Source organism: Jaculus jaculus, chromosome 2 (genome assembly GCF_020740685.1).
Source record: "Jaculus jaculus isolate mJacJac1 chromosome 2, mJacJac1.mat.Y.cur, whole genome shotgun sequence".
Lineage (NCBI taxonomy): Eukaryota > Metazoa > Chordata > Mammalia > Rodentia > Dipodidae > Jaculus > Jaculus jaculus.
In genome coordinates this window covers 173,163,220-173,176,798 of record NC_059103.1, presented here as the reverse complement: position 1 = coordinate 173,176,798, position 13,579 = coordinate 173,163,220, and the positions used below count along the sequence as shown (strand labels likewise).

The 13,579-nt window shown below is 46.3% G+C and overlaps 1 protein-coding gene and 1 pseudogene across 1 annotated transcript in view; one reads left to right on the top strand and one right to left on the bottom strand.

Annotated features, from left to right (window-relative positions):
- Rrm2b (ribonucleotide reductase regulatory TP53 inducible subunit M2B) overlaps positions 1–13,579 on the top strand; it is a 145,589-nt gene that overhangs the window by 59,104 nt on the left and 72,906 nt on the right. The gene's annotated exons all lie outside the window — the stretch shown is intronic.
- On the bottom strand, positions 9,073–11,501 carry LOC101603519 (annotated as a pseudogene).

The window sequence follows — 13,579 nt, the reverse complement described above, 5'->3', positions numbered from 1 at the left end:
TTTATTTGAGAGCGACAGATAGGGAGAGAGAGAGAATAGGCATGCCAGGGCCTCCAGCCACTGCAAACTCCAGACATGTGTGCCCCCTTGTGCATCTGGCTAACGTGGGTCCTGGGGAATCGAGCCTTGAACTGGGGTCCTTAGGCTTCACAGGCAAGCACGTGACCACTAAGCCATCTCTTCAGCCCTGGAATTTCTTCAAATTTATTTATTGATTTATTTGAGAGAGAGAGAGAGAAGTGACCTCTAGCCGCTGCAAATGAACTCTGGATGCATGTGCCACCTTGTGCATCTGGCTTATGTGGGCACTAGGGAATCAAACCAAGGTCCTTAGGCTTCATAGTCAAGCGCCTTAACTACTAAGCCATCTCTCCAGCTCATCTATGGAAGTTCTTTATTTAACTTACTGTGGTTTTCATTTGCAGTATTTCATATTGTCTTTCTTTAGTATTTCTATTTCCCTGCTCGTTCTTAAGACTATTTCATCCAGTTGATTTCCTGTGTCCCTTCATATTCTTTTAGTTTTTTCCTTTGATTTGTTTGGTGTTTTTAGAAATACTTATCATCATTCTTCTTAATTCTGTGTGACATTTCATCTAATTTCCTCTCTCTAGAGGTCATTACTGTGAAATTACTGCTTTTTGGAGGAGGTTTGTGCCTTGATTTGTGTGTGTTTCTTCCATTACTGCATTGAGATGTTCACATCCCAGGTTATTTCATTGCTTGGATTTTCTAATGTTTTAGTAAATTTTTTTGAACACTTAGTAGTTTATTTAGATGGGCATTGGTATATGTTGTATTTATATAGTCTACAAGTTAAATGCAGGTGTCCATAAGAAGAGTATTAACCATCTATGTGTAGCCAAGTACAGAGACTTAGAATGGTAAAATAGCAAAAACAATCTTACAGGGCTGGAGAGATGACTTAGCAGTTAAGTGCTTGCCTGTGAAGCCTAAGGACACTGGTTCAAAGCTCAATTCTCCAGGACCCAAGTAAGCCAGATGCACAAGGTGGCACATGCATCTGGAATTTGTTTGCAGTGGCTGGAGGCCCTAGAGCACCCGTTCTCTATCTGTCTGCCTCTTTCTCTCTCTCTCTGTCTGGAGCTCTCAGATAAATAAAATAAAAATAAAACAAAATTTTTTTAAAAAGATCTCACAAAAGTACGAATATACAGTACAAATTTATTTATTAATTTTTTTGTTTGGTTTTTCGAGGTAAGGTCTCATTCTAGCCCAGGTTGACCTGGAATTCACTATATAGTCTCAGGGTGGCCTAGAACTCATGGTGATTCTCCTACCTCTTCCTTCTAAGTGCTGGGATTAAGGGGTGCGCCACCATGCCCAGCTATTATTTTATTTTGATTTTGGGGGTGGTTGTTTGTTTTTGTTTTTTGAGGTAGGGTCTCACTCTAGCTCAGGCTGGCCTGAAATTCACAATATAGTCTCAGGGTGGCCCTGAACTCACAGTGCTCCTCCTACCTCTGCCTCCCAAGTGCTGGGATTAAAGGTGTGCGCCACCACGCCTGACTTTTGTTGGTTTTTTGAGGTAGGATTTCACTCCAGCCCAGGCTGACCTGGAGTTCACTATGTAGTCTCAGGGTGGCCTCGAACTCATAGTGATCCTCCTACCTCTGTGTCCCAAGTGCTGGGATTAAAAGCATTCACCACCACACCAGGCTCAAATTGATATTTAAAGTAGCTATAACAAAAAAGCACAACAAAATAGAGAATGTCCTTAGAATTATTAATGCTTTGTTAAAGATCAGGTGGGATTAGAGGGTAAGAAATAGTACTGGTGGGGGGAGCACCTGACTAGTTCTGAGGCTTTAGACACAATGCAGTTGATTACATATTTATTCAGCCATTACATACTGGGGTTAGTGGTTGGAGGACCAATAATTTATCTATAGGGAACTCCTATACAAACCGGACCCATTCAGATCTCCCAGTGACATCCATCTTCACTTCTTAGGACCCTAAAGCCACCTGAATGACAAATTTCCCATCCTTTCTCCAACCCACTTCCTATCCATATATTCTTCCCTCCCCTAAGGTTCTGTGCAAGCTGGGAGCAGTCTGGTCTCAAGCTGGGAGCAGTCTGGTCTCTGCAGCCAGAACATACACTGTTTTGGCTACGGGGATCCGGTGTGACTAGGAAGTTTGTAGGGGACAGCCTTATTTTAATACCTCAAGCTAGCCTTAGTACAGTCTCTTCTGACACAATGCAGATTCTGTTGAATGCAAGTGTGAAGCAAGCGAGGGATCAAGCCTGCCTCTCTCAACACCAACAGCTCACTATCCCTCACCGCTTACAACTACATACATGCTCCCTGACCGGGGGTGAGTGTGAAACTGCTGTCATCAGTTCTTCTCTGAAGAAAGGACCCCCCTACACACACACACAGTCCTAAAGACAGATTCAATGCTTGCAAATTTGACAATAGGTAAAGGCACATGGGCTCCTGCCACACACACTGCAGACAGGAAACCCAGTTTGTGGCCATCTTTACTGCTAGGCATTTGCAGTGGTGGAATGGCTTTGGGATCACACAGACTTTGAGTTTGCAATCTACTAAGGATCTAGGCTTAACAGACTTAATAAAGAAACCTTTAGCATGAAATGTGCATTTATTATTACTGTACCTGCTGAGGTTCAGCAGGACCAACCACACCACCTCTCCTCCTTCTACCCCAGGGACTGCTTATAGTCTGCAGATGAGGAGAGTGCAGCCAACTCCAATAACTTCAAGGGCCAGCATCATGCCAGACCCAGATCCTAGAGTTTACAGATCCTCGGACAGCTTGCAGAGACCCAAATGCTTGCTATTACTGCATAATGTAGGAGACCTCTCCTACCACAGGGAAGCTACAGGGTGAAGGCTTCCCAGCAAGGGATCCTGGTCAACATCCACCATAGAAGGATTCAGCTCTTCAAGTGTAGTGTATGGCTTTCTGCTCTAGAAAGAACTGTAGCTTCAGTGCAGCTTAGTAAACATCGTCCTAGGAAGTCAAGACATTCTCTCTAAAACTTGGCCTCTGTAAACCTATTCAATTTGCTTCTAAGCAAATATAAGGTACCACACAGATTACTTAATATACAGCAGAAAACACCCTGTAGTAGGACTTGTTTCTCCCCCAAGACAGGAAGATCATTGGAGCCAAAGGTATCCCAACAGCACCGAAGCCATATCCTTTGGATTCTCCAATCCACCAGCATTTTAGGCCATTCCCATTCATCATTACTATGTTACGCAATAACATTGGCAGAACCCAGGTAAGAGTGGACAGAGTGCCTGGATATAATCTGCATGGCCAAAGACATGGAAGGACAGGGCAGCAGGCATGGCAGTGAGTTGAGAGCAGTAGTGGCAAAGTAGCCCAGAGCAATACCCATGGTGTCATGAGGAACTGGGACCAAACGTGTAAAAGGCTTATTCAGGTCTTCAAGGACTCCTCCTCAGGCACAAGTGCTCAGCTCTGAGCTCCCAGACCCCCTTCCCTCTGAATATCAATTTTTTTTTAATTTTAATTTTTATTTTTTTATTTATTTGAGAGCAACAGACACAGAGAGAAGGACAGAGAGAGGGGGAGAGAGAGAATGGGCGCGCCAGGGCTTCCAGCCTCTGCAAACGAACTCCAGACGCGTGCGCCCCCTTGTGCATCTGGCTAACGTGGGACCTGGGGAACTGAGCCTCGAACCGGGGTCCTTAGGCTTCACAGGCAAGCGCTTAACCGCTAAGCCATCTCTCCAGCCCTGAATATCAATTTTGGTAGGATTGATCCAAGACTTAGATTACTACTATCAAGTTCCTTTTCTCCCAAATTAGTAAAGGCATTTCCATAAAGTTTCAGTTAGGAGCCCTCTTTCAGTAATAAGTTCTGTGAGTGTCCAGCTACTGACTAGAATGGGCTAGTCCCCATCAAACACTCATTCTCAAAAAGCTGACAACTTCCCACTGAAATGCTCTTTCTAAAAAGGCTTGCATCTCTCTTGCAAACTTAAGCTATTCTATAAAGATAGACACACCAGTAAGGGCTTGCCTGTGAAGCCTAAGTACCCTGGTTCGAGGCTCGATTCCCCAGGACCCATGTTGTAGCCAGATGCACAAGGGGGCGCACGTGTTGAGTTCATTTGCAGTGGCTGGAGGCCCTGGTGCGCCCATTCTCCCTCTCTCTCTCTGCCTTTTTCTCTGTCTGCTGCTCTGAAATAAATAACAAACAAAAAGACACACCACAGGTTACTTATTCCTGTTGCCTGAAGAAAAGACTACGCAAGAGGGAAAAGAGCTTTTTTTTTCCTGGAGGTCACACTTTATGACAGCAGCTTGCAAAACCAAATATCAGCTAACATGTTACATGTGGCGTAACATGTTATTAGGGGAGCTGCTATCATTGCTTCACCAGCAAGAGGAAGAAAAGGGACTACAACAGAAAGGTCAGGACCTAACTTGCCAAGGTCCTCTACAATTTCCAGGATTCAGTGGAATTTACCAGGCTGGAAGTCACTTGTCTGAATGGAGGGTGATTTGACTTAAAGGACTTGATATCTATATCTGCTTAGAGGCAGGTCCCTTAAGGAAGAAGCCCAGTTGGTATCCATGGTGGACAATTCTCAAGCAAGTACAATGCACGCCACGACATTTAGCCGATGAGTCTCCTGCAGGGAAGGGTGCTTGTGAGAAACTCAATGGATGTAATCATCCCTAGGAATGAGTTGCTCATGAAACACAGCCAGAGACGAGGCGTTCTCCCAAGGCTTCTATCTGAGGGAATTCCTCAAGACTCAATCCCAGAGGTCCTACTGTGGGAACAAGCCAGAGAAGCAGCACTCAGAATGGGGCATGAAGAAAGGAAAGCATATGATCTCAAAGGCAGTACAGGGTTGGTGTTAGGTTCTGATGTGAACCAGAGACTTATGCTCAGGTAAGCAACTTCCCTTGGATAAACCCCCAGACCTCACCGACCAGGTATTTGCTGTGTGGGTATGAAACAGTGGCTTGTGGCAAACAAGCCAGTTTCTGTCACACTGTTCCCCGGAAGAACAATCTTTAGCACCTGAACATTTAATGACTATTCTCAGAACTTCCCCTTGCTCCCAGGAGGTAGGTAAGATTATTTATTGCCATTTGTCAGCTGGGGAGGAAGTGAAAGAATGACAAACCACAAGATTTGCCTAAAGTCACACAGCAGAGCTCAGGCTTCAGAAGTTTGGGGCGCCCGATGATAGACCAGGCCTCAGACAGGCCAAGTGCATCTATAAAGGAAATGCCAGGATCATACCCTGGGGGAACCTAACCATATAGCTGGGTAGATAGCCTGAGTTGCCTTCAAGAGTTTAGGGGGTCCCTTCCCACCCCTCAAAAAACCAACTACTTTGACTGCTGGTGAGACAGGGCCTAAATCCCAATACCAATGGAATCCCTCAGTCCAAGCTGACACTAAAAAGTTGTGGACACGATATAGGCTTAAAAACATACAGGACAGGCTGGAGAGATGGTTGAGCGGATAAGCGCTTGCCTGTGAAGCCTAAGGACCCCAGTTTGAGGCTTGATTCCCCAGGACCCATGTTAGCCAGATGCACAAGGGGGCGTGTCTGGAGTTCGTTTGCAGTGACTGGAGGCCCTGGCACGCCCATTCTCTCTCTCCCTCTTTCTGTCACTCTCAAATAAATAAACAAAAAATTGAAAAGCATACAGGATTCCTTACAATGCACTCTTCCAGACACAAAATGGCCTGGCTATCCATGACCTCGCAATGCCTGGGCTCCACCTACACAAGACCAGTATAATAGGAGCAAAAGATGATGACATCAAAATAAGAGAGACTGACTGAGAGGGGGAGAGGATATGATGGAGAGTGGAGTTGTGAAGGGGAATGTGAGGGAGAGGGAATTATCATGGTTTATTGTCTATAATTATGTCAATAATAAAAAAAATTAAAAATAAATTGGAAAGCATAAAAAAACCCATACAGAAGCAAGTTGGAGGGATAGTTTAGCGGTTAAGGAACTTGCCTGCAAAGCCAAAGGACCCATGTTTGATTCCCCAGGACCTACATAAGCCAGATGCACAAGGTGGCACACGCGTCTGAAGTTCGCTTGCAGCAGCTGGTGTGTCCATTCTCCCTCCCTCTCTCTTTCTCTCTCTCTCTGTCTCTCAAATAAATAAATAAATAAATTAAAACATACAGAAGCAATGCAGCGGAGATTGAAAACATCCTTTAGAGGAATGCACCACCACAAAATGAAACATACTCCGGGTACTGAAATGTTACAAGGACTATCCTAGACTTTCAGAGCTAGCAGTGGGAGAGAAGAGCTTGCAGATGCCTACATGCTAAGAGAGGCAGTGGATTAAGATGGGAGGGGCAGTGGGAAAACACCAGAAGGCAGAATGACCAGCCCATTACATGGCTCCCTTCTTGTTTCTCCACTGTACTGTTGCCAGTGAAGAACATGATTTGTTTTGTTTTGTTTTGTTTTTGTTTTTCAAGGTAGGGTTTTACTCTAGCTCAGGCTGACCTGGAATTCACTATGTAGTCTCAGGGTGGCCTCAAACTCATGGTGATCCTCCTACCTCTGCCTCCCAAGTGCTGGGATTAAAGACGTGCACTACCACGCCCGGCTCTGTTTTTTGTTATTTTTTTTTTTCTAATAGGATTATAACCGATAGGGAAATAAGAGACTCCTACACACCCACACACAACTACAGGTCCTAGCCAGAGTGGACAAGATGAATTTTGCAGAAGAGGAAAGGCAGCGCAGTTCCACACGAGGCCCAGGTCAAGATACCATGCAGAGGTCAGGGTAAAAGGGTGGGTCCCATGCAGGCACTTAGGCACAACATAGACAACGGAGGGGTGTAGGTGCCTAGGGGAAATGGTTCACCAGTACTTTCCTAAGTCACCATTACCAACTAGACTCAATGAAATGTCAGAGTAGGCCTGACATGTTGAGTAGAAGCTTTGTTAAGTCAGCCATCTTTCCGAAGGCCTTGCCTACAGCCTGGTGGTTTGGCAGTCACATCTTCCCCTCTAAGAAAACCTGACTGGGTTCCCAGCATGGCAGTCCATCATTCTCAACCCTGGAGGATCTTTGCTCCCTCCTGGCCTACAAGCTGTGAGACAGCCTGAGGGAAGGAATGGTGAGACAGGAAGAGCCTGAAGCAGGGGACCAAGCAGAGCCTGTAGGTGACTACAACAAACCCACAAGTTCAGCCATAAACATCTGTAACCATATCACCCTTTAAAGTACACACCTCCTACAAGAAGGGTTCTGGGTTGGGAACCCTCTTATTTCCAACCATGGGGTCTCCTGCCCTCCCACCATAACAAAAGCGAAAACAACGTCATACTGTTTTTTACTGCTACTATAAGCTATGGATTGTCATTTTTGAACCTTTTTTGCTCCCTCCCTCTGCCACCTGCTCCCAAAGCTTGTATTTCCCTTGCAGGAGCCAGGAATAGGGAGGAAAAAACGGAGGCCCTGATTTAGGATTGTTTTTAAGCAAAATATTTATTTGTTTTATCTTTTTGTTTTTGTTTATTTTATTTTATTTTTTTAATTTTAGCATTTTCCATGATATCTTTTTATTCTTTATTTCTTGCACTTTTTAAAAATAATTTTTATGGACAACTGCCATAACTATCAACAATATCCCATGGTAATTCCCTCCCTTCCCCCACTTTCTCCTTTGAACCTCCACTCTCCATCATATCCCTTCGCCCTCTCAGTCAGTCTCTTATTTTGATGTCATGATCTTTTCCTCCTATTATGATGGTCTTGTGTAGGTAGTGTCAGGCACTGTGAGGTCATGGATATCCAGACCATTTTGTGTCTGGAGAAACACGTTGTAAGGAGTTCTACCCTTCCTTTGGCTCTTACCTTCTTTCCGCCACCTCTTCTGCAATGGATCCTGACACTTGGAAGGTGTGATAGAGATGTTGCAGTGCTGAGCACTCCTCTGTCACTTCTTCTCAGCACCATGGTGCCTCCTGAGTCATCCCAAGGTCACTGCCATCCAAAAAGAGAAGCTTTTCTAACCAAAAGTGAGAGTAGCATTAATATAAGGGTATGAACATTAAGAGAAGTGCTTACTGGGCAGTTTGGTGAGCATAGTATATACATTTAGCCAGACAGCAGCAGACGTTACACCCCTAGGGCTCATGACTACCCCTGCTGTAGGTTTTCAACATCAGGGATATATTCCCTCCCATGAAGCAGGCCTCCAGTCAAATTAGAGGGCTGTTGGTTTTCCCCATAACAGATGTGCCACTATTGCACTGGTTGGCTCATTTGGTCTCACTGGCCAAATATAAGGTTTGCAGTGTCCACTGTTGGGTATCTTCACTGGTGATTTCTCTCTCTCTGCCATTGAACTGTGTGCAGCATGGCTTTTTCAGCTTTCTGTGTTTTGTCTTTTTTAATGTTATTTTTGTTTTATTTTGTTTTTTCAAGGCAGAGTCTCACTGTAGCTCAGCCTGACCTGGAATTCACTACGTAATCTCAGAGTGGCCTCAAACTCACAGCGATCCTCCTACCTCTGCCTCTCAAGAGCTGAGATTAAAGGCATGTGCCACCATGCCTGGCTTAATGTTATTTTTTTATTGACAACTTCCATAATTATAGACAATAAACCATGGTAATTCTCTCCCCCTCCCACATTCCCCTTTTGAAATATTTTTGGGAGGGGTTTCAAGGTAGGGTCTCACTCTAGCCCAGGCTGACCTGGAATTCACTATGTATTCCCAGGGTGGGCTTGAACTCACAGTGATCCTCCTACCTCTGCCTTCCAAGTGCTGGGATTAAAGGCGTGGGCAACCACGCCCGGGTCTTGTAATGTTTTTATCCTATGTACACCTCCTTCCTTGTCCCAGGCCTGCCGCTCCCCATTACAGGACCCCCTCGGGCTGTCTAGAATGTATGCCATGGGGTAATGAGCAACAGATCCTGTCTTGGGAGGCTGCTTTCACACTTCCTCTTTCCCTCAGACTTCACTGTCAGGAGAGCCATTTTCTTCTGGGCATATGCAAAACCCCTGCCTGTTCATGGTGAGGGCTCATCTCTGGGGTTCAAGTCCCAGTCCTGGTCTGAGAAAGGTTCACTTTTCCTGCATTGGGATGACCTTCAATAGACAGCCTTACTTCCTGTGGAATAAATGAGGGACAGAGCAGTGCAGCCCATGCTTCCTCCCCTTGCATGCTGTATCTCGGGAAGCTTGGGGCTGGCCAGCAGGCTTGAGCACCAGGCTCAGTTCCATCACACAGGAGCTCTCTCCTGAAAGCTGGGTCTTCCCCTCACTGTCACATAGGTCTCTGGGCCCCAAGACCATCCTCTCTGGCCTGGGGTAGCATAGCTGGCCTGGGAAACTGAGTTTCTATTCCAGCTCTGTAAACTGATAGAGATGCAGACATCTCCTACCTGTAGCAGGATGGCAGAGGAGAGAGAAAAGTTGTACAGTCCGCCCAGGACTGTAGGAGTACCAACCTTGGCCATATACAAAAAAAATAAAAATAAATAAAAATAAGGGTGTCCAGGAGGCACCTCAGTGCTCACTTTCCTCTGCTGCTCACTAACAACAAAATGTTGCATGACAAGAGGCTGGAGAGATGGCTTAGCATTTAAGGGGTTTGCCTGCAAAACCTAAGGACCCATGTTTGATTTCCTAGTCCCCACATAAGCCAGATGCACATGGTGGCACATATATCTGGAGTTCGTTTGCAGTAGCTGGAGGCCCTGGCATGCCCATTCTCTTTCTCTCTCTCTTTCTTGCGCTCTCAAGTCAATAAATAAAATGTTAAAAATTGTTTTGTAAAATGTTGCATGACAAATCTAGGCTGTTGGCTCTCCTGAACGTCCACAACCATGCTAGAGCAATCTTTAGGCCCCCACTCACTTCAGCTCTGCGTGCGCACAAAATCCTGGGTCTGGAGGTCCTCTATCCGCTTCAGCTCCGCTGTGGTCAGCTGAATAATGGCGCCTTTCATGAAATGGGGAGGAAAATGGGTGGAGGTAATGGGAGGTGGCAGTGGCTTCTTGTCTGGAAAGGCGGCTCTGGTCTGCATGTCCAGACCTGATGCCATTAAGGATTTCTGAGCCCACAGGCAGCAGACTTGGGTCAGTTTCAGTGGATATCAGGTTGCCATTGCTATAACCATTGCTTTGGGTAAAGGTTTTACCAGTTCCTGATGAGACCGAGGGTAGAACCCACGAGCCTGATTTTTCTCTGCTCCCTCTGCAGGGTTCCTGGCTGACCCTTGCCCCTCACCCTGATGGTCAGGGGTATGGTGTAACAGGTTTAGAGGACTGGGTTCATCTTTCCTCTGAGCTGCCAACACATGATAGTCCTGAGAAGCTAAAGCGCCAATTAACCCGCTGGACCTCAGGGTCAGTGTCTGGGGTTCCTCGGTGTGCAGACACTGCCACCTCCACTCTTGGAGTCTGAGGGCCTGAAAACAATTGTCCATCCACCACGCATTCTGCCACTGGCCCTAGACCTCCTTGGCCTTCACCCTTGTTGCTGGGGGAATCAAGGGCTTCACTTGCCCATCTCACTAAATTTTGCTCTCGCTGCTTCTGTTCTCCATTGGCAGCAGTTGCTTCCAGAGCAGACTGGCCCTCCTGTGGGCTAAGCCCTGGGCTGGTAACTGTGGAGAAGTTTCGTGCAAGGTATATCCAGCAGGTAGCCTAGACATTTGATAATAAATGGGCATCTGGCCTGGCACAAGATCTGATGGGCTGAGTGCTTGAGTGAGGTGGCAGAAGGGGCTTTGTTAAATGAGTGCGCTGGGGAGGAAGCCTGGGTGTGGGGGAGGCATGGGTTCTTCTGCCAGGAGTGAGTCACATAGCAAAAAGTATGGAAGGTGAGGTGGCAAGGTTGGCAGAAGGAGAAAGGAGGGGACTGCGTGGGAAATGAAGTGGTACAGTGTGTAGGGGAGGCTATAAAGAGATCTGATAAGCTGCAGTGAGGTGGATGGGAGCTGGGCATAGTGGACTGGGGGGAGGGTAGTGGATTCCCGGATGTTGAATCAGAGAAGATGTTATATTAAACATGGGGGGCAAAGGGCTCATGTTCATCACAGATGGAAGGCCAGTTGGTGAGAAGGTGGCAGGTGACACTGCCACCTTATACAGCATGCCACAGTGGTCTACTGTTAAACAAGTAATGGTCTCGGCTATATCACCCCCCCACAGGCTGGCTCTGCTCAGTCACCATGACCCCTTGGGACCATTCAGAGGCATCACTGGAAGGTGTGTGGTTTGGGAAATAGCTGGCAGTTCTCCCCACATCCTCACTGGTGACAGGGAGGTCTCGTTGCTTTGATGGAAGGCATCCCTGACTCCTCTCATGTTCCTGGAGGGCTTGGCTTGCTTCTTGGGGCATCAGAAGGTATTGCTCCGTGGCTTCCCAGCACACCGCTCTGCTGCTGGCTGGGGTGCCCACATCTGCTGGACTTCTGGTGTAGTAAGTGTCCTCCCCATGACGTGGGAGCCGGCTCATCTCTCAGAGCTTCCTGGGCTTCTCTTGCTCACTGCAGCCACCATCCTGGCCCAGAGCCACCCTACACCCAGCATCCCCAAGCTGGGTACCCAGAGATGGTGCCCTGCATCCTTATTCTTTTTTTTTAAATTAACAACTTCTATTATTGTAAACAATATCCCATGGTAATGCCCTTGCTCCCCCTACTTTCCCCTTTGAAACTCCACTCTCCATCATGGAATCCCCTCCTCCTCTCAATCAGTTTCTCTTTTATTTTGATGTCATCATCTTTTCCTCCTATTATGATGGTCTTGTGTGGGTAGTGTCAGACGTTGTGAGTTCATGGATATCCAGGCCATCCTGTGTCTGGAGGAGCACGTTGTAAGGAGTCCTACCCTTCCTTTGGCTCTTACATTCTTTCCGCCACCTCTTCTGCAATGGACCCTGAGCCTTGGAAGGTGTGATAGAGATATTGCAGTGCCGAGCACTCCTCTGTCACTTCTTCCCAGCACCATGCTGCATCCCTATTTTTGACATCTTCTCATTATCAGGATAATAAATGGCTACTGTTTTCTAAAAGATAGTCCAAGTTAAGCTTCTTGATTTGCACCCAAAGTGATCATACTTTTAAGAAATTCATTCCTAAAATTAAAAAAAATAGTGGTGATTGGAGAGAATCAAGCTCTTTATTAATGAGTGTATCATCTGGGCCCAGGAATAAACAGATGGTAGAGTTGGGGAGGCACTTCGGTTAGTAAAGTGCTTGCCTTCAAGCCCTTTGGGTCTCAGCAAATGTTTAAAAACAAGCCAGGTGTGGTAGCTCATGCTTGTGATCCTAGCGCTGGGAAGGCTGAAGAGGCAGATCCCTGGGACTTGCTATCTTCTCCAGAGAAGGTGGTAAGGTGGATTGTGCTTGAGGAATGGCACCCAAAGTTGTCTTCTGACCTCCAGCACAAATGTGCACACACTTGGACACGTGTGCATGCACGTTCCTGGTTACTCTGGTTAGGATAATTCAGTAGCAAAGGACAATTTAGAGTTCCATGCAGGAAACCACAGGAGAGAGAGCAGCATCTGGAGCTGCAGTAATATGATAGATGTGGAATCACATGGCCTGCTGTGGCAGTCAGGTTCACATTGCTGGCAGAGATCACCCAACCATGAGTAGTTGTGGAAATAAAGGATTTATTTTGGCTTATGGACTTGAGGGGAAGTTCCAGGAGAACACGATGGCATGAGCAGCAAGGGTAGACATCATTTCTTGGGCATATCAGGTGGACAACGGCAACAGGAGAGTGTGCCAAACACTGGCAAGAGGAAGCTGACTATAACAGCCATAAGTCCACCCCCACATACTGCTTCCAGGAGGGTTTAATTCCCAAATTGCCGTCAGCTGGGGACATGGCATTCAGAACACCTAAGTTTATGGGAGACACCTGAATCAAACCACCACATTCTGCTCCTGGCCCCTATAAGCTGATAACCATACATGATGTAAAATGCAATGCATTCAGTTCAACTTTTAAAATTCCCATAGTTTTTGTCTTGTTTTGTTTTTTTTCTTTCTGAGGTAGGGTCTCACTCTGGCTCAGGCTGACCTGTAGCCTCAGGTGGCCTCAAACTTATGGTGACCCTCCTACCTCTGCCTCCTGAGTGCTGGGATTAAAGGCATGTGCCACCACACCCGGAAAAAAATCCCCATAGTTTTTATCAATCCTAATGATGTTCAAACATACCCATAATCCAAGGTCTTTTAACTGAGGCATAATACCAACAAGCCCATAGTGGCCAGAATAAACATACTACAAAACACAAGACAGTGTTGCAAATTCAATGACCCTCTCTTTCCTACATTTGTTATACTCCATAATACCACATAGGGTGCAATTTATTAATCCAGGGGGGAATAAAGCAAACTTTGAAGAATGGGACACTCCTTCAGCATTCAGGCCCCTTCAAAAGAGTCTGCATTCTTCCTGTTGTCCCAATGCTGGCTCAATCTCAATGGTTGCAATCTCTCATACAGTTGCAGCGGAATGGGCAGAAGTTTAGGCCCAAAGATTTCTTTTTTTTTTTTTTCTGTGCCATATTCCTCTGCT